The sequence below is a fragment of the Macrobrachium nipponense genome, chromosome 46 (genome assembly GCF_015104395.2).
Source record: "Macrobrachium nipponense isolate FS-2020 chromosome 46, ASM1510439v2, whole genome shotgun sequence".
NCBI lineage: Eukaryota > Metazoa > Arthropoda > Malacostraca > Decapoda > Palaemonidae > Macrobrachium > Macrobrachium nipponense.
Window position 1 is genome coordinate 13238719 of NC_061106.1, and position 20989 is coordinate 13259707.

At 47.0% G+C, this 20989-nt stretch overlaps 1 protein-coding gene across 3 annotated transcripts in view; it reads left to right on the forward strand.

Moving 5' to 3' along the window:
- LOC135214757 (WD repeat-containing protein 81-like) overlaps positions 1 to 20989 on the forward strand; it is a 211296-nt gene that overhangs the window by 17036 nt on the left and 173271 nt on the right. The gene's annotated exons all lie outside the window — the stretch shown is intronic.

Here is a 20989-nt window from a genome sequence, read left to right on the forward strand (position 1 = left end):
TCGCCAGGCAGCAAACGCAATTGCTAGAGCCCGCAGATCATCTACTAGGCGAGTGTACCAATCGAAGTGGGAAGTTTTCAGAAACTGGTGTAGGTCGAAGAAGCTGTCCTCTTCCAGTACCTCTGTGACCGAAATTGCAGATTTCCTTCTGTTTCTTAGACAAGAGTCGCATCTCTCAGTACCAACTATTAAGGGTACAGGAGTATGCTCTCAGCAGTCTTTAGAAACAGAGGATTAGATCTAACGAATGATAAGGATTTGCACGACCTCATTCGTTCATTCGAAACATCTAAATCACTTGAACCTAAGGTTCCAAGCTGGAACTTAGATGTGGTTCTTAAATTTCTTTCATCAGATGAATTCGAACCACTTCACACTGCTTCGTTCCGTAATATCACTAGAAAGTGTTTGTTTCTGATCTCTCTTGCAACGGCAAAAAGAATCAGTGAGTTGCACGCCCTTGAATCAAGAGTTGGCTTCAAAGGAGACTCCGCAATTTGTTCATTTCAGTCCCTTTTTCTGGCCAAAAATGAAAACCCTTCGAATCCCTGGCCCAGGAGCTTCGAAGTGAAAGGACTTTCTAGTTTGGTGGGCAGAGAGGCAGAAAGATCCCTTTGCCCAGTCAGAGCTCTAAAATTCTATCTGGACAGGAAGAAGCAGTTGGGGGGTTCGCAGAAAGGTCTTTGGTGCTCAGTGAAAGACCCCAAGAGAGCAATGTCCAAGAACGCATTAGCCTTCTTTGTTAGAAGTGTTATCACAGAAGCTCATAAGAAGTGTCCAGATGATTCTTTTAATCTTCTAAGAGTGGCAGCCCACGAAGTTAGAGCAATCGCAACCTCGGTGGCATTCCAAAGAAATATGTCACTAAAGAACATTTGGACACAACTTATTGGAGATGCAACTCTGTGTTTGCATCCCATTATTTAAAAGACGTGCGAGTTACGTATGATAAATGTTTTTCGTTAGGTCCGTTTGTGTCAGCACAGACGGTTCTGGGTAAAGGAGAAAGCACCAATCCTTAAATTATGTACGTAACCCTCTTGTCGGATGTGTTCTCGGGTTTTCGGTGTATGGGAGTGTCAGTAGTCGCACAGGCGGCCTTCACTTCTCTTCATTTGAAAATCGAGTGACATCTGACTATTAGAGGGGTACAAAAATTTTGTTATTTTTTGTATGTATGAGTTTTCGAGTTTGTGTGTTTGCAAAGAGTTTGGGGATAACTCTAGGCAATCTTAGAACTAACACGGGTTAGGATCGGGTGATCGGGATTGGTTGTGTGCTCCTTAAATTAGCGCGTGTTGTCATATAAGCGGGTGTGCTCCCATTGACAAACGCCAGTTAGGATTCTGTCGAGTAAGTGGAAGAGACCCCATCGACAGATCCCCACAAGAACTCTTGGCCACAGATCACTATCTCGCTAAGGCTCTTGAGATGAAGCGACTCCTGGGCAGTAGCCACGAAGTCTTCCATCTAAAAAGGTAGGAACTAAGGTATTAATACCTACACATATGTTGTTTACCTGTCTAGTCAGTTGGTTAGCTGTCTCTTGCCCTCCACCAAAGGGTGTCAATCAGCTATGTATATATCTGACAGGTAAGTTGAATGTATGAAAATGACATTGTTATGATACAATAAAGTTTCATACATACTTACCTGGCAGATATATACAATTGAAGACCCACCCAGCCTCCCCGCAGGAGAGGTGGTGAAGAGAGAATCTGATTAGAAAAACGGGAATAGTTCCTAGTCCTGCCACCCAGAGCAGGGCGGTAGATCACCTGACCTACCTGTAGCGAGTTGCGAAAGTTTGAAATTCTGTCGGAACGACGGAGTCTATAGCTATGTATATATCTGCCAGGTAAGTATGTATGAAACTTTATTGTATCATAACAATGTCATTTTCCCAGACTGAGAGGCCATCGCCGCAAGGCGATGGCTGCTCCTACCCTTCTCCTACCGCTAGTTCCACTGGGAAGGCGAGCGAGTATCCAATTCCTCCCCCATTCCCTCTCTCCTTACGGCTACGAGGGAAAGGGGAGGGATCCTACAGAGATTTCTCTGTAGGATCCCACGTTCGGACTGCGCTACCGGGGGGACCTTCGGGTCCTACCTGACGTAAGCCCCGTCGTTGAGGAGGAATCCTGCCCCATTCTCGATTTCTACGGGAATCGAGAGACCACCAGCCGATATCGTTTGACGAATTCGGTGGGGGTTTCGCAGACTGCTTAGAATTCTACGGAATTTCTAGCGCATTCAGTGTTCGAGTTTTTTACGATCTCCAAACACTTACGCGAGACCACGGTCCAACGTGAGCGAGACGAGAATCCCCGATATACACGATAATCGGGAACCTCGCTATGCTCGAATTCCTGGAATTTCTAGCATTGGGAAGAAGACTGCTGCTGAAAGAAACTATCTCACAGTGCCCCGACCAACCTGGAATAGAGAAGATCGGACGGGAATATCCAGTTTGGCTTGAACTATCGTCTTAGTATTCTGTTTCACCATTGAAGCTTTCCTTCGAGGAAGACTTCTCCTTCACTCTCTTTGATAGAGATCGAAGGTGGTCGATCTCCAATCCTTATTTTGTTTTCTTGAAGGAACGAATTTAGGATGGAGATCGTTGTTCAGAATCCTACAAATATACAACGTATATTAACCTCGCGACATGATTCTACTAAGCAGTTGAATTGTCCCGAGGGGTAGGCGCATATCCTAGTTTATCTACGGATTGCGACTTAGAAGAGAAGTATTCTAATTGAACTGCAACTCGGGGTTGTCTGCAACCTCCCAGGAGTTTTCAGTTTCAATTTTATATACTTATGGTTTTGTCACGACAACACCATTTCAACTTTTATATTTACCGAAATTCGTTTCGCCTAAATATAATTGCTCGAGCATATCTTTTATGCTCGGTAGTTCTAGCCGACGCATTCCTTCGTGGAATAATGGATTACATGGCAACTCAGGATGACGAGTCGGCGAGAGCTCAGGCTCAACTACTGCGTATTGAACTGCCTGACAGCAGCTTAGTATCAGCTGGGCCTCCGAGATGCACGGTCAGTTATGTCTCTCTCTCCCTGGTTTGATTGACTACCGAACCGTATCTCTGCCCAACAATCATGGACTTAGGTCTCTGATTAATGGGGATTCTCGCAATAATGAAGGACCATCTACTGCTGTGACGCTAGATTCCATCGCCTTCGACATTGCGAGAATTTTCAACAGAGATATCTCTTGGACTCTTCATCTTTCTGTTTACCGCACGGTAACAGAAGTCTGTACAAGTCTCCGCTGCATCGCACTGCGATAATGCGAATGATTTTGCAGACATCTGAGTTTGTCTTCAAATATCTCTTATTCGTAGGTGTACAATTGTTCATTGTTCAACCCGAATTACGAGATGTGTCAGAAGACATCGCCTACTCTCCGACCTGACAGCTCTACTTCCAAATGTTCAGCCCATGAGAAGCAGTTCTTCAGGCGGCTTTCCCCTGTGTTTTCATTACTGAAGAACGCCCCGCTTTCATTGCAACTACGACTTCTCACCGGACAGCAATGAAATAGCGGTTAGCGTTTTCAGTCATTGTAAGCACAGGTTATGAATCTTGAGAATCCTTCTCTCGATTCATCTGTGAAGACGTAGGTTGCATTCAATATCTACCTTCGTCTTCAACGGTACATAGTGTTGTTTCTCCTTAGCTGAGATTCAACAACCATGAGATGTTTTACCTTCAGGGACCTCGGTCTCTAGAAGGCAATTGACTTTCGCCTGTTGGGCACATGCCTTAAGAGAATCATCACCTCGCTGTCCGGCATTGGTGACAAACAAATACATTATTTGTTTGGTCTCTCGGCATAACCCTTTTTAAAGGCGAAGGTCACGTGACTTACTCGGATGCTTTGACAACTTGCCTACCTACCGAACGCAGTCAGTCGGCAGCTGTCAGAGCGGCCGAGTCAGTTACGAACTACGCTGTTGACTTAGTTCGGCTTGTTACACAGCAATCATTACTTCGTTTTAATAGCTTGTCACGAGTACCCATACCATTGACACCCACCATGGAGTGTCGGTGTCCTATCCACTACCGAGAACTTTGCTGCATGGGGATAGGAGGATGCGAGTGACTTCGTGGCAAACGGACATACCAGTATGGGTACTGGACATCACCGAAGTAGAGAAGAGGGATAGGTCATGCGACTATTTCCTTCTTTTTCCTCTGGAGGAACTGCCATGACTTCTCCTGCGAAGTCAAGCATCCAGGGGATGGGGGATCCGTGACGCTCGATTCGTACCGAACTTCGTAGCGAAGACTCAGAACCCTTCGGTCCCTGACGATTGGTTCGAGTCGTTCACAATCCCCTCCCTAATGGACTTCACCGCCTTCGATGCGAAGGAGATGCTGCCTTGTCCGCAAGAACTTCTCCGTGGCGCAGGTACTGAAGGCAGGGGTCTGGTCCAACCAGACCACATGCCCTTCCTTCTACCTTCGGGATATTGCCCACAGGTCCTTGGATCTTTTTCCTTGGGACCCGTGGTGGCTGCTCAAAACGTTGTGTAGCGAACCAGACCCTCGCAGGCTGAACAGCATCGAGTCCTGGTGTGACCGTAAGAATGGATGAGTGAATGATTTAGTTGTGACTGGCTCCATCTTCCCATCTTTTTCTTCCCCTCTACCTGTGGTAGAGAGGAACAACGGTCGTCACCCTGCTGGATAAGGACAAGATGCAGGTGAGCTACTCAACAGAGCCCCATCCTATCCCTTTCACTAGGGATAGGAGCGTATATCCACCACTTCCTCCAACAAGGGGAGGAAGTGGATGCCAGCTGGGAAAAACCCATACTTTATGTTGCCTCTTGCAAACAGGAACAAGTTCTTGCTTGCTGGTACGAAGAGATACGCTTGCCTCTCTCTTAGTACTCGGCCCAGAGGTCTGACCATTGATCCTGCGGTGCACACCCCGATCAATCGGACAGAGGCTTGGATCCCTCCCTCGCTCTTACGACCAGGGAGGCATTCCAGGGATGGACGAACACCAGTCTGTTCATCAAAAGACTCAGTTGTTCCGATACGTAATACAAACCATCGGTCCTTTAACAATAGGAAGTAGCTAGCGGCAGCTGGAACGGTCGTAAGCTTCGAACAAGGGGAGAACGGTAGTTAATGCTTGTCCGGACAGTCGCGCGCCGCGCGACTGGGAGGTAAACAAACCACTTTGCTTTCGGCCGCGGGTGTGAAGGACGTGTTCGTCATCGCTCTCGCCCGCTTCATCGTCGTATGCTTGTTTATATTGTGTTTTCTACTAATGGTTTGTTGAAAATGAAACTGTAAGTACACTGTTTTCATTTTCATTACTTAATTATGAACCAACATGGAGTTATCGCCGTAGATGCGGCGATTTCCTCTCTTTTCATGAATTGAACCCTTGAATTATGTCTCGGTGCCGAGGGCGGGCGCGCTCGCGCCGAGTCATGTATTTTGGGCGAAAGTGTGTAATTGAAAAATGTAAGTACTCTTTTCATTATATTTTTGCCCTGTGCGTTCGTTACCGAGAGTGTGATTGCGCTCGGCACGAGCCTTTTAATTTTGTATAATAGAATGCAATGAAAGTGGATTCGCAATTGCAATATTCTTTTCATTTTCATTTATTTATTTACATGAATTTAATTTGATCAATTTTCGTTCTTACCCGGGAATTGATCCTTACGATTTTTTTTATGTGAAAATGAAATAATCGCAAGTGCAGTATTCTGTTTCATTTTCATATATTTTTTATGATAGCATCATATTATTGGATCAAGTTTCCGTTCTTACCCGGGAATTGATCTTTTCCCCTTTAAGTTCTATGAAGTGAATCGCAAGGGCAGTATTCTGTTTCATTTTCCTCATATTACTTTTCACTGCTGTGCGGGGGTAGGGGAAGCGAAGGTCTGCAGGAAGTCGTCGGAAAGCTCTCCCGCGACTCCCTTGGTATCCGATTCTTCGTCTTCCTTCCTGCCCCCGCTCAGCTTCTTCGTTGTATTTTGTATTTGGGTGGGTCTTCCTTGCGTTCGGGGTGGGGATGTCTTCCCCCCGTGCGTGAGGGAACCCCTCTTACTAATCTATCTATGTTACCGCAGGTGCTACATCCGTGGGTAGACGACCTTGGACAGGTATGGAACCACCGCGGAGGCAGGGCGTGCCTAGCATCCACGGGCTGCTGCAGCGTCTAGCAAGGTCTGGGGCGGTCTCCACTACTACCACGGCCGCTTATGGCTGCTCCCCCCCCTCCTGGTCTACACTCCCCATGCTGTGTCGATGACGCCGTCTGCCGCTACTAGGGCCGCAGCCGTACCGAGGTGGGGTTGCCGCCGCCGCCGCCTGTTTTCTTCGTGTTGCCTGCCCCAGACTTCCGCTGTTCCAGCAGCTCGCCCCTGGACCGGCCGCCAGGACCCAGGTTCCGCTGGTGCCGATGATTCTTACGAGTTCGATCGCTGGGCCTGCCGTACCTGCCGCTGATGTGATTCCCGCTGTTGGCTTGGCTGTCCCTTCTGGGTCTACCGCTGCCGCTGTTCCTGCCGCTCCTCCTGAGCTGGTTGCTGTTCCTGTCGCTCCTAGTTCCTGTGCCTGTCCATGCTGGTCCTGCCCACGGTGTGTCTTCCCCCAGTCCCAGGTCCTTCCGGACAGGGTGCAGTCGGGCCGGTGGTTGCTTCGGCAATAGCCCCGCTCCGGCCTGGATGGAGGAACCTGACGAACTGTCCTGCGTGAGCTGACGAGGAAGAGGAGAAGAGGAAGCTGTCATCTTCGTCTTCATCGTCTGCTGCTGCTCTTCCCCTCGACTTCTAAGGCCCATAAGCCGAAGAAGAAGAAGGAAGGCTGCCTTCCCCCCTAGAAGTCTCCTTCGGGAACTTCTAAGGGCCCGTCCCACCTCGGTGGACGGGGGGGTCCTTCTGCTGTCCTCCTGCTCCTTCGGGAGCGGGGCCCGTCTCCCCTTCCGTAAGGAAGATATACGGGAGGGGACCAGAGGAGTATCGGTTAGCTCTGGTACTTCCTCGCCTGGTGCTAGCGGCGATGCCGCTACGCCAGTCCCGGCTCGGTCTCTCGTTCGCGAGAGATCCCGAGTGTACGTTCTCCCTCGGGAGACCGTGCAGCCAAGTTTCGGCGCCAGAGTTCGCTCGGCGCCAAGAACGCGGCACGGAGCAGAAGGCTGGTGAGAGACGCTCAGGTGACTCTTGCCAGGCCAGCGGCCGCTCTTGCAGCGACCAGCTGGTAACCCGGGTTTTCCCCCCTAAGAAGGCTCCTTCGGGACCTTCTAAGAGCCCGTCTCGCTCCGGCGATTCGGGAAGCTCTTCTTGCTGGTCCTCCTGCTCCCTCGGGAACAGGGCCCGTCTTTTCTTCTATCAAGCAAGGAGAAGAAGACGGGGACCAGAGGAGTACCAGCTTCGGCTGGCACTTCCTCGCCTGGTTCTAGCGGTTCTGCCGCTAAACCAGGATCCGCCTCGGCTTCTCGTTAGCGAGAAGTACCGAGTGGACGGTCTCCCGCGGGAGACCGTCAGCCAAAGTCTTGACACTCGAGCTCACTCGCGCCAAGACCGAAGCGCGGAGCAGAAGACTGGCGAGTGTCGTGCAGACGAATCTCGCTAGGCCAGTGGACGCTCTCGCAGCGACCAGCTGGCTGCTCGGGTTGACGTGACGGTCGCTGACCAGCCACGGGTTGAGGCAAGGAAGGGGTCCCCGCGGTCGTCGGTACCGGCCACGGCTGGTACCAGCGGCTCGACGCGCCGAGAGGACGCTCGCCGGTCTCACCGCGACAACGAGCCTAGCAGGTCACCTGACGCCGCTCCCATCGGGACCGGGCGGAGACGGTAACCAGCAACAGCTCGCCTGACGCTAGAGATCAGCGTCGACGTTCTCAGCCGAGCCTCTCGCCCCCAGGCGAGCGGCAAGGCTAGGCCTGCTGCTCGTATTGCCACTGCGGGTGGACGATCAGCAGCAGCCCTCCAAGCACGCTGGTCCTGCCAGCGAGCTAGGGGGGAGCGTCAGGTCTGCCCTCTCCGTACCTTCAACCTCCTCGGGCTACACCGGGAGGAAGCAAGGTACCTATGAGTGATCGCGAGAGGTGCGCCGCTCGCGATCCCGCTATGACGCCGTATGGACCAGACACGGTTCTAGGACCGACCAGGACATACGCGCAAGTAGCTGGAGGCGACCGTCAGGGGTCTGCCGCTGTTCCTCCTTCTGAAGGAGGAGTATCTCGGGATCTGTTCTTGTTGGAGGGGACTGGACGGTTCTACTACCGCAAGACCACGGTTACTCCCGAGATACAGAGGAATTTGCAGAAGTCATTAAGCTGATTGCGTCAGCATAATGACCTTGCGGAAGGAGTTGCCGCTCCCACCAGCAGAGCCCACGTCTCTGCTCGAGTCGTTTTGGGGCCCGAGAGGGAACCAAACCGACGGTGGGTCTGCCGCGATTCGGAACTTGCTGATTCTGTCTCGAACCAGAGTCTCTCGTCTCCGGACAAGAAGGCTCTCTCAGTTCTGGCCGGTCGATCAAGCTACTTCCACCTCCTCTACTGCGACAGCGGCGTTTCTACGTGTCTTCGGACACCGTATTTGAATACTCCTTCGGTCCTCCTGAGAGGTTTCGACCTCGACGAGGACTGGAATGAGTCGGAGGACGGTATCGGCTCTCTCCTGTCAGGTGTCGATCAGCCCCACCCAGACGACGTTCACAGTGCGGCAGACCCTTACCTACAGTAGAGTTCGTAACCCTCCGCGGGAAAACGTTTTCTCCTGACGATACGTTTTCCCAGACTCTGAGAGGCCATCGCCGCAAGGCGATGGCTGTTCCTACTCTTCTCCAACTGCTAGTTTACTGGGAAGGCGAGCGAGTATCCAATTCCTCCCCCATTCCCCTCTCTCCTTACGGTTACGAGGGAAAGGGGGAGGGATCTTACAGAGATTTCTCTGTAGGATCCCACGTTCGGGACTGCGCTACCGGGGGGACCTTCGGGTCCTACCTGACGTAAGCCCCGGTCGTTGAGGAGGAATCCTGCCCCATTCTCGATTTCTAACGGGAATCGAGAGGACCACCAGCCGATATCGTTTGACGAATTCGGTTGGGGGTTTTCGCATTTCGACTGCTTAGAATTCTACGGAATTTCTAACGCATTCAGTGTTCGAGTTTTACGATCTCCAAAACACTTACGCGAGACCACGGTCCAAAGTGAGCGAGACGAGAATCCCCGATATACACGATAATCGGGAACCTCGCCTATGCTCGAATTCCTGGAATTTCTAGCATTGGGAAGAAGACTGCTGCTGAAGAAACTATCTCACAGTAGGCGACCAAACCTGGACTAGAGAAGATCGGACGGGAATATCCAGTTTGGCTTGAACTATCGTCTTAGTATTCTGTTCACCATTGAAGCTTTCCTTCGAGGAAGACTTCTCCTTCACTCTCTTTGATAGAGATCGAAGGTGGTCGATCTCCAATCCTTATTTTGTTTTCTTGAAGGAAAGAACTTTAGGATGGAGATCGTTGTTCAGAATCCTACAAATATACTACGTATATTAACCTCGCGACATGATTCTACTAAGCAGTTGAATTGTCCGAGGGGTAGGCGCATATCCTAGTAATCTACGGATTGCGACTTATAAGAGAAGTATTCTAATTGAACTGCAACTCGGGGGTTGCTGCAACCTCCCAGGAGTTTTCAGTTTCAATTTTATATACTTATGGTTTTGTCACGACAACACCATTTCAACTTTTATATTTACCGAAACTTCGTTTCGCCTAAATATAATTGCTCGAGCATATCTTTTATGCTCGGTAGTTCTAGCCGAAACGCATTCCCTCGTGGGAATAATGGATTACCTGGCAACTCAGGATGACGAGTCGTAGCGAGAGCTCAGGCTCAACTACTGCGTATTGAACTGCCTGATAGCAGCTCAGTATCAGCTGGGCCTCCGATATGCACGGTCATGTATGTCTCTCTCTGCCCTGCTTTGATTGACTACCGAACCGTATCTCTGCCCAACAATCATGGACTTAGGTCTCTGATTAACGGGGATTCTCGCAATAATGAAGGACCAGCTACTGCTGTGACGCTAGATTCCATCGCCTTCGACATTGCGAGAATTTTCAACAGAGATATCTCTTGGACTCTTTCATCTTTCTGTTTACCGCGCACGGTAACAGAAGTCTGTACAAGTCTCCCGCTGCATCGCACTGCGATAATGCGAATGATTTTGCAGACATCTGAGTTTGTCTTCAAAATATCTCTTATTCGTAGGTGTACAATTGTTCATTGTTCAACCGAATTACGAGATGTGTCAGAAGACATCGCCTACTCTCCGACCTGACCAGCTCTACTTCCATGTTCAGCCCATGAGAAGCAGTTCTCCAGGTCGGCTTTTCTGTGTTTTCATTACTGAAGGAACGCCCCGCTTTCATTGCAACTACGACTTCTCACCGGACAGCAATGAAATAGCGGTTAGCGTTTTCAGTCATTTGTAAGCACAGGTTATGAATCTTGAGAATCCTTCTCCTCGATTCATCTGTGAAGACGTAGGTTGCATTCAAATATCTACCTTCGTCTTCAACGGTACATAATGTTGTTTCTCCTTAGCTGAGATTCAACAACCATGAGATGTTTTACCTTCAGGGACCTCGGTCTCTAGATGGCAATTGACTTTCGCCTGTTGGGCACATGCCTTAAGAGAATCATCACCTCACTGTCCGGCATTGGTGACAAACAATACATTATTTGTTTGGTCTCTCGGCATAACCCTTTAAAGGCGAAGGTCACGTGACTTACTCGGATGCCTTGACAACTTGCCTCCTAGCGAACGCAGTCAGTCGGCAGCTGTCAGAGCGGCCGAGTCAGTTACGAACTAAGCTGTTGACTTAGTTCGGTTGTTACAGAGCAATCATTACTTCGTTTTAATAGCTTGTCACAGTACCCATACCATTGACACCCACCATGGAGTGTCGGTGTCCTATCCACTACCGAGAACTTCGCTGCATGGGGATAGGAGGATGCGAGAGACTTCGTGGCAAACGGACAGACCAGTATGGGTACTGGACATCACCGAAGTAGAGAAGAGGGATAGGTCATGCGACTATTTCCTTCTTTTCCTCTGAAGAACTGCATGACTTCTCCTGCGAAGTCAAGCATCCAGGGATGGGGATCCGTGACGCTCGATTTCGTACCGAACTTCGTAGCGAAGACTCAGAACCCTTCGGTCCCTGACGATTGGTTCGAGTCGTTCACAATCCCCTCCCTAATGCACTCACCGCCTTCGATGAGAGGAGATGCTGCCTTGTCCGCAAAGAACTTCTCCGTGGCGCAGGTACTGAAGGCAGGGGTCTGGTCAACCAGACCACATGCCCTTCCTTCTACCTTCGAGATATTGCCCACAGGTCCTTGGATCTTTTTCCTTGGGACCCGTGGTGGCTGCTCAACACGTTGTGTAGCGAACCCAGACCCTCGCAGGCTGAACAGCATCGAGTCCTGGTGTGACCATAAGAATGGATGAGTGAATGAGTGTGTGACTGGCTCCTCTTCCCATCTTTTTCTTCCCCTCTACCTGTGGTTAGAGGGACACGGTCGTCACCCTGCTGGATAAGGACAAGATGCAGGTGAGCTACTCAACAGAGCCCCATCCTATCCCTTTCACTAGGGATAGGAGCGTATATCCACCACTTCCTCCAACAAGGGGGAGGAAGTGGATGCCAGCTTGAGACAACCCATACTTTATGTTGCCTCTTGCAAACAGGAACAAGTTCTTGCTTGCTGGTACGAAGAGATACGCTTGCCTCTCTCTTAGTACTCGGCCCAGAGGTCTGACCATTGATCCTGCGGTGCACACCCCGATCAATCGGACAGAGGCTTGGATCCCTCCCTCGCTCTTACGACCAGGGAGGCATTCCAGGGATGGACGAACACCAGTCTGTTCATCAAAAGACTCAGATTCCTCCCACCAAGAAGGTGAGTCTTCCTATTGTTAAGGACGATGGTTTGTATTACGTATCGGAACAAATGACAATTTGTCGAAAATTGCATTTTTCCTAACTATACAAACCTGAGGTCCTTTACATATAGTCCCTCCTCATGCCACCCCTCACTCTGCGTATTTTGCATGGCCAAAAGCAAAAGTGATTGTTTACCTCCCAGTCGCGCGGCGCGCGACTGTCGGACCAAGCAGTTAACTACCGTTCTGCCCTCCCCTTGTTCGAAGCTTACGACCGTTCCAGCTGCCGCTAGCTACTTCCTATTGTTAAAGGACCTCAGGTTTGTATAGTTAGGAAAAATGCAATTCATACATTCAACTTCCCTGTCAGATATATACTTAGCTATAGACTCCGTCGTCCCCGATAGAAATTCGAATTTCGCGGCACACGCTACAGGTAGGTAGGTCAGGTGATCTACCGGCCTGCCGCTGGGTGGCAGGAATAGGAACTATTACCTTCTAAGGACAGATTTTTCTCTATCGTTGGACTGTAAACATACGTTTACGGTTCCTCCTGATTTGATTTTCGTGTTTCATCGCCATCGATCTTCTGGGCTGTCTTTTGCAGGGAAGTACTGGGTCTTTGGTTCGGCATACGCTTTTATTAACTTTTAATGAATTTCGCTTCGAAATTTAGAAGAAAATACTAATTGAAACTACCGAAATTATCGGTAGACACTCACATAGTTTGCAATAAAGGGAATTATTAATATTTATTCATTATTACATGGAATAAAGGTTACAACTTTATTAAGGAAATATTAAACTCTAATTTCCTACTTTAGGAAGTCAGAAAAGCATATAACTAGATACGCTTACTTTATAAGCTTTAATAGCGTGTGTGCTAACGAGCAGTTAGAGTATTAGCAGTACTAGTAGTTGTTGCATCCTCATCACCTTCTTACTCCACAGAAACTACAAATTTATATATGCAAATTTGAAGATAATGGATGTAGCTCAAAAGCGAGCTCTAAAAAGGTAAGAAGTGAATATAGTGTTACCCATTGAAGTGGAGGGTGCGTCTGATCGGCTCTGTCTCGCTCCCAGACCTAGACCTCTTCCAAGCTCCCAGGCCCAGAGGAGAAGGAATGTCGACAGTCGTACGGAGGTTACGGAGAATCCCCACCGATCAGGCGTCCCCTCGGCAGACTCTGTAGAACGTTCCAGACTGCCAAGTTCGCCATTGGAAAGGCGTCCTAAAATAGTGGAGGGTGCGTTCCGATCGGCTCTGTCTCGCTCCCAGACCTAGACCTCTTCCAAGCTCCCAGGCCCAGAGGAGAAGGAATGTTGACAGTCGTACGGAGGTTACGGAGAATCCCCACCGGTCAGGCGTCCCCTCGGCATAATCTGTAGCGTCCCAGACTGCCAAGGATCGCCATTGGAAAGGCATCTTAAAAGAGTGCTTTTCGTCTTCCGATTCGTCTCCTCGAAGGAAGGGTGGGGACTTCCGACGAAACTGGTCGTGTCCGATCAAGAGGAGTTGGGAAAGCTCCCGACGTTGGACTTCGCGCCCGAAACCCGTTTCAGGACGATTCTCCCTACGAGAGGAAAAGAGCCAAGTGGACAAGATATTCTCTATCTCCTACGCCTTCCAGAGCGCATTCTCCTATTCATGGCAAAGAAAAAGGAAGAAACTGCGACGGACTTCCTACTTAAAATGCAGGAACAAATTTCCTCTTTAGTAGGAGTATTGAGAAAAGACTTCCGAGGAGAAAGGACGATTTTCTTCTGTTAAGAGATCTCGTCCTACGGGCGTTCTGGACTCCAGACTTATCTCCTCTACTCCTCGTACGAGTACAGAGACGAATAAAGAAAGAAGGACGAAAACTCATAGGATTGAGACGCAACATACGGACAATGACGAAGAGTGTCCAAGTCGGACAGAACCACCCAGGCGCTCGGCGCCAGAATTGGACTACTCGGACAGGAAAAAGTGTCCTACGCGGACGGCTCCAACCAGACACCATTCGCCAGACGCGGACAGCCCGGACAGGCGGATATTTCCTATGCGGACAACTGTGTCCAAGCGATTCGTGCCGATTGCGGACAACCTTGACAAGGTGGACAGCCTGGATTGGACAAAACGTCGTGCGCAGGCAACTCCGTCCGGGCGACAGGCGCCAGAAGCGGACAAGACGGACAGGCAGAGGTGTCGTACTGGAATGACACCAGCCAAGCGCCAAGTTCCATAGGTGGACAGCTCGGACAGACGACACGGTCCGAGACGGACAGATACGTCCAAGCGCATTGAACAAACCGGACTTTCGGCAACGGTTAAGCACCAAGCGCCAAGATCTTCCTCAAAAGAATCATACGGAGAAATCAACCAGGAAGCGTCTCTTTATGATTTGGACCAGGAGCGGATTTCTCTGGACAGAGACGAAAGGTGCCGCACAGGCGGCCGTCGTCCTGTTCACGATATGTCCGTTTCGGGTGGAAATCTGCCGCAAGCACAGCTGTCTCCTGAGAAGAATGCATTATGTTGCACAGGCGGCCGTCATTCTTGTCAGGAGGACTTAGATGATGATAGAGTTTTTTCTCAGGATCGTTTGCAAATTAAACAAGATTTGTACGAGCTCTCATTCATTGATTAGAGGCTCTTCCAAATAATAAAGGCATAGAATACGGTCTTATATCCAAGAGAATAAAAATTTGAGGGATTCTCTTCGATCCTAGAGTTTTCATTGCGATCTCTTTCGACTAATACTAATTCGTGTTTATTGACGAAAAGAACGAAGAGTGCAAGATTTCCTTTTCTCTCTCTGGATCGGAGAGGAAAGAATGTAGTAGCAAGACTTGCTGTTGGGATACGACTACTGAATGACAAGTCATATACCCATACCAGAGGTTGCCTTTGTGGTTCGCTACAGAATTATCTATATCCTTACAGGTTTTTTTTCCTGGAAAGGACTTCGCTTAAAAGGTTGTTACGGACAATACCTACTCACTTCGGTATTTAACAAAGGTGTTTGGCTTAAATTTGCATTATTAAGAGCTTCCTTAGGCTCGAGAATAATTGTATTATATTCCTTCATTGAATGAAGTAACTGGCAACTCATGATGAATGCAGTCAGGCAGCGAGCGAGACTGCCGGGCTGTCATTCTAAGGCCAATACTGAATACAGTACCATCCGGTTCTCGGTCATGATTAGTCGATTACATCTCTCTCCAACGGGATCGAATGGTTAACCGTATATCCCCTCACAATCATGGACTTAGTCTCGAATGGAGGAGATAGTTAAGCTAACACAAATAAAATATTGTCTGCCTTTTGCTAAGAAGCTTTCAATAAGAAAGATATTATAACCTTTCAATGCTGTTTACCGTAGGTAACATTATTAAAGGATTCTAAGCAGTAGAACATTATATTATATAATGCTCTCATGCTTACGAAAGCATGCTTATTAGAATACATGCTTAGTGAGAAGATGGATGTAGTAGAGAATTCACTTTAAGACTTACCGGTATGGGTCAAGTCTTTCGAGAAACACAAACAACCTTTTTTAGAATCGGATATTGCTCAAGAGAAGATGGATGAGTGGGATGGGAAACATTCTCTTTCGTGGCAGCAGAAATGGTTTCCCTGAATGGACTATACTTCGTATATAAGAGTTTTTTCCTACTAAGAACGGAATTAACATGTGAAAGGAGGTCGGGTACCATAAAGGCACAGATGTTCTGACACATAACATAAAGAGAATTAGAAGAAAGCGCCAGCCTGGCGCAAAGCGCTAGAAGCGCCACCTGGCGCAATGCGCCAGAAGCGCCAGCCTGGCGCAAAATTGCGCCAGCCTAGCGCAAAATTGCGCCAGAAGCGCCAGCCTGGCGCAATGGGCCAAGAGCACCATCCAAGATATTTTCTCGTTTTAGCGAGTTATTACCTAAGAATCCAGTAGCCTCTCGACAGCAGGCAGCTCGGTAACGGCAAGAATCGTTCCTGATTTCGTTACCCTTTTTATCACTTAGGCCAATTCCACGACTCTCTCATATCGCAAAGATCATCGAGAATCTCTTTTTTCGCTCCTGTTCGCGTTAAAAAGAGAACCTATTTGGAAAACAGACAGGGAACGTAACGATCCTTAAGAGGTTCGATGCAAGATATTTCATGTCCGTGAGAACCTTCTCGATCGACGATAATAACTGTTAACGTATGTCTTAACATTTATTGGAAAGAGTTGTGAGAACCTGCGGAAAGTCTTCTTCATAGATCTTTTAGCAAGGTAGAAGACGAACAGGCTTCCTATAGAATGCTTCCTTTTCCTCGAACCAAGAGAGGTAGCAATATACGCCATCTTTATTTTATAGAAAGGGGAATATACTATAGTCTTTTTTTCCCCTAAATATAAATATAAATATAAATTCTTTACAGAATTTAAGATAAAGGGCGTCAAAGAAAGAGAGGATAATACTTTATGCCTCATTTTGGCTTCAGAGAGGTTGGATTCACAGAGGTCACGTTCTTCTCACAGCATGTTTTGGAAGTCTTTTCCAAGAGAGTCTGGATATTCTATCAGCATCTATTATTAAATGGACCTTAACAACCTCTCCACTCTGAGTCTGTCTGCATGCAGACTGACCAGAAGTGGACATAAATGAGACGGATTTTTCAAAGGTAGATGACAATAGTCATGGCCTAGACATAGAATTGCTGCAGATCGTGCTAGAGGGAATGAGGAAACTGTCCTCTTCCGATACCTCTGTGAACCACATAGCGGTTTTTTTTCTTCCCTTTCAGAGGGAAGAATCACCTTTGTATATATCTGCTATCAAAGAACGCAGTAAAAGGCTATACTCTGTCTCTACAAAGGGAATGGAGATAGCAGAGGATTAAGACTTCGGATCTTATACGATATATACCTTAATATGACAAGAGTAGGATATCATGTACTTCTAATGGATCTTTTTTTGTGGCCACAGATTCCATGTTCCGACAAGATGGAACTGCTCCTCATCAAACTTCTTTGAGAAATTTTTATGAGGGAATTCTTTGTTTCTCTGGGTCCTAAACGACCAAGAAGACAAGTGAATTTTTGAGCATTGGAATCTCGCATCAGATTCTATGGAGACTAGACAATGGGTTCTTGCCAGCATAGTATGTCAGCAAAAGACTGAAACCCCCTATTCCTGATTCAATGTTTTCAGATAGAGGTTTCGTTGTCCAGGCAGAGTACTTACGTTTTCATCTACAGTAGAATGGTTCAAACGTTTGCCTACAGAGTCTTTGGTATGCGATAACGGCTCGAAATGCTTCCCAGAAGGTGTTCAGAGGGATACAATAAAGAGCTAGAAATCAGGAGTACTCCCAATTTCAGCTCGGAGTCTCCTTCGACTTCCAGGCTTCTTCCCTTCCTTCGGGCAAGGATAGGGAAGATTCTGCAACGAGACACCCCTTCAACATGTAAGAAGAGATCTCGTGAGCACGGAAGTATTCGAGAAGGACCCTCCTCGGAGGAAGACTCTTATCTCTCGTACGGTTAGATATCCTATCGTCTACTGGATGTAGCTGATTACAATCACCTCCCCTTACCGGTAGAGACCAAAAGCTCAAAGTGAAAGAATTTCTTCCACCCTTCTCCAGTCTCCTGATAAACGATTGTGGATGTTAAGGACTTTCGGACAATGTAGCGCCAATCAGGCGCCCAAAAATACCAGAACAGGGCGTAAAGACGCCAGAGGAAGACAGTCCAAATAAACACTGTCATTGTCTGATGAGGAGAAAGGAGCGTGCCTCCCAGCCTGGCGCAGATGCGCTAGAGGCAAATAAATCGAAAAAAGTGTCCGATGTGGGCATCGCCAGTTTCCTCGAGACTCTTTAACAAGCTCGAAGCTCCAGCAAGTGGGGAGAAGTCAGCCAGGCGCCAGGCGCGAGGCTCCAGGCAGGCGCAAGGCGCTAGCCAGGCAAGCAACATGCGCCAGCCAAGCGCGAGGCGTCAGACAGGCGCGAGGCGCCAGCCAGGCACAAGCCAGGCTCTAGGCGTCAGACAGGCGCGAGGCGCCAGCCAGGCACAAGCCAGGCTCTAGGCTTCATCCAGAAGAGATCAATTTCAAAGAAAGCCCTGGTCTTCTTTGGAACAGTGTGATCTCTAAAGCACTTCTTAAGTAACTTGATGATTCCTTCAAACAGCTGAGAATTAAAAGCGCTTGAAGTGCGAGCTTTTAACAATTCTTGTTCTTTCCATAACAATATGTCGTGAGAGACATATTAGCTGTAATTTACGGGAGATGCAACTCTGTGTTGTCTTCTCTTTGCACGAAGGAGGTCAAGTTGACCTATGAGAGATCCTTCTCTCTTGGTTACGTGTCTACGGATACGTTGCTGGGATAGGGAGCCGACACTGATCCTTAACTAGTGAGTTAAAAAATTTTATTTTAACATAAGTATACTATTTTCTTTGGGTTATTTGAAATGAGTTTGGGGATAGCTCTTTTCAAATTTTAAAGCAGCAAACAACCCTCGTGTTAGGATCAGGTGATCGGGATCGGTGTTGTGCTCCTTAATTATGCCAGTAGGCATAGGTGTTTTGTCATGTAAGTGGATAGGACCCCTTTGACAAATAACCATTAGATTCTGTCAAGTAAGTGGATAAGACCCCATTGACAGATCTACAAGAACTCTTAGCCATAGGTCACATCCTCGCTGAGGCTCTTGAGACGAAGCAGATTCCTAGCAATAGCTAGGAGGTCAACCCTTCGTCTAAACACATAGGAACCAAGGTTTTATTTATTATTACCTACAACGTATGTTGTTTACCTGTCTAATCAGTAATTAGCTGTCTCTTACCCACCGCCAAAGGTGCCAATCAGCTAAGTATATATCTGACAGGGAAGTTGAATGAATGATGAAAATGATATTGTTTATTGTACAATAAAGTTTCATACATACTTACCTGGCAGATATATACGATTGAATGGCCCACCCAGCCTCCCCTCAGGAGACAGGTGGAAGAGAAAAATCTGTCCTTAGAAGGTAATAGTTCCTATTCCTGCCACCCAGCGGCAGGCCGGTAGATCACCTGACCTACCTACCTGTAGCGTGTGCCGCGAAATTCGAATTTCTATCGGGGACGACGGAGTCTATAGCTAAGTATATATCTGCCAGGTAAGTATGTATGAAACTTTATTGTACAATAACAATATCATTTTTCGACAAATTGTCATATTCCTCCCACCAAGAAGTGAGTCTTCCTATTGTTAAAGGACCGATGGTTTGTATTACGTATCGGAACAAATGACAATTTGTCGAAAATTGCATTTTTCCTAACTATACAAACCTGAGGTCCTTTACATATAGTCCCTCCTCATGCCACCCCTCACTCTGCGTATTTTGCATGGGCCAAAAGCAAAAGTGATTTGTTTACCTCCCAGTCGCGCGGCGCGCGACTGTCGGACAAGCAGTTAACTACCGTTCTCCCCTTTTGTTCGAAGCTTACGGACCGTTTCCAGCTGCCGCTAGCTACTTCCTATGTTAAAGGACCTCAGGTTTGTATAGTTAGGAAAAATGCAATTTTCGACAAATTGTCATTTTATGATGAAATTGATTAAAAAATCCAGGAATTTGTGGATATTTCTCATAGAATAATACCGCGAATGTGCGACTTTTCTGCGAATAATGCGGGGAAACGTTCCCAAGAGAAATCCGCGAATGTGAGAGTCCGCGAATCCAGAGAACGCGAATACGGGGGGTCCACTGTATAAATAGGTGTAGTTGATTGGTATATCATTAGGAATGATAAAAAAAATAGCCATTGCCCATCTCACAAGTATCATAGAACTTAGATTCTTCTTTTACCTTGGCTTTCAGCATAGGCTGCCTACCAGCATGAGAAAGTTAAGATATATGTTGAAATCAAGTTTCATAACTGCACTATTTTTTTCCATTGTGGATAGCCTAAATCACATTTTGAATATTTTATAGATGCCTATGGTATAGGTGAGTACTGACCATGAAATTCATATTGCTTTTTTACAACATGCATGATATTAAGGTTTAAAGAAGAAAAGTAACTGGAACAAATTTTTAATTAATTGTATTTTTGTGACAGAACATGGAAAATCATGCAAAATCAGTTTTTTTTTTTCTTTTTTCAATCTAAATCTAAAAAAATAATTTTTTGCTAAATACATGAAATATTTATTTTTATTGGGTAATCCTTTTTTTCTTGTGTTTGATGTATTGTTGACCATTCGTGGTTTGGAAAACCCCTTCTTTCAAGTGTTTCCCCCTAGGGAATGCCAGTTAGAAACCATGGTTTTCAGTGTGGAAAAACGTGCAAGCAAATAGTATTAATAGTGGAGGTGAAATGTGTTTATAATAGAACACAGGTAAACCTTAGGGTTCATGTGGTCAATTGCTGAAAATTTCCAGGAAATAAAATAAAGGTAAAGAGCAGGAAAATGTTGCAGTGTAATTAAAGGAAGCATCCTAACCTAACTCATAACTCATCTCATTTAAGTTGTTGTATTGAACCATACCAGGGGAAGAACTAGAGAATTTACACAAAATTTATTCTTGATGCCAGTGAAATATGTTGCCATTGTGAATCCCAAAGCTGTCATTACCAGCCCCCATTTCAGACTGGACAAGGTTGTGTATAAATGCATTGGCTTGTGCGGTTTGTAGGAGAATAGTGCAAGAATCATTGTTCGTGATATATTTTTCAGGGTGATAAAAGTTTGCTGAATGTCCTGGCCCTGCTGATTTTTTTCCTGGAGGCTGATTGTCATTAAATTGGTAAAAAATGAAGGATGGGAATTACCAGTTCCATGGTAATAGCTACTGAGCCTCTCTGGTGTCAACAACAGACAACAGAAGGGCAACAGTAATCATAATTGTCTGAATTTTTGGTAGTCCTAATGGGAATTGATTACTATATTTAAAATCTTTGTTATAAGTCAAAATAGTAAATGCAAGTTCTTTTATGTATGGTAATTATTGGTCAAGACGGTACTGTATTTTAAAATTCCACTATGTACGTATATGTAATTGTAAAA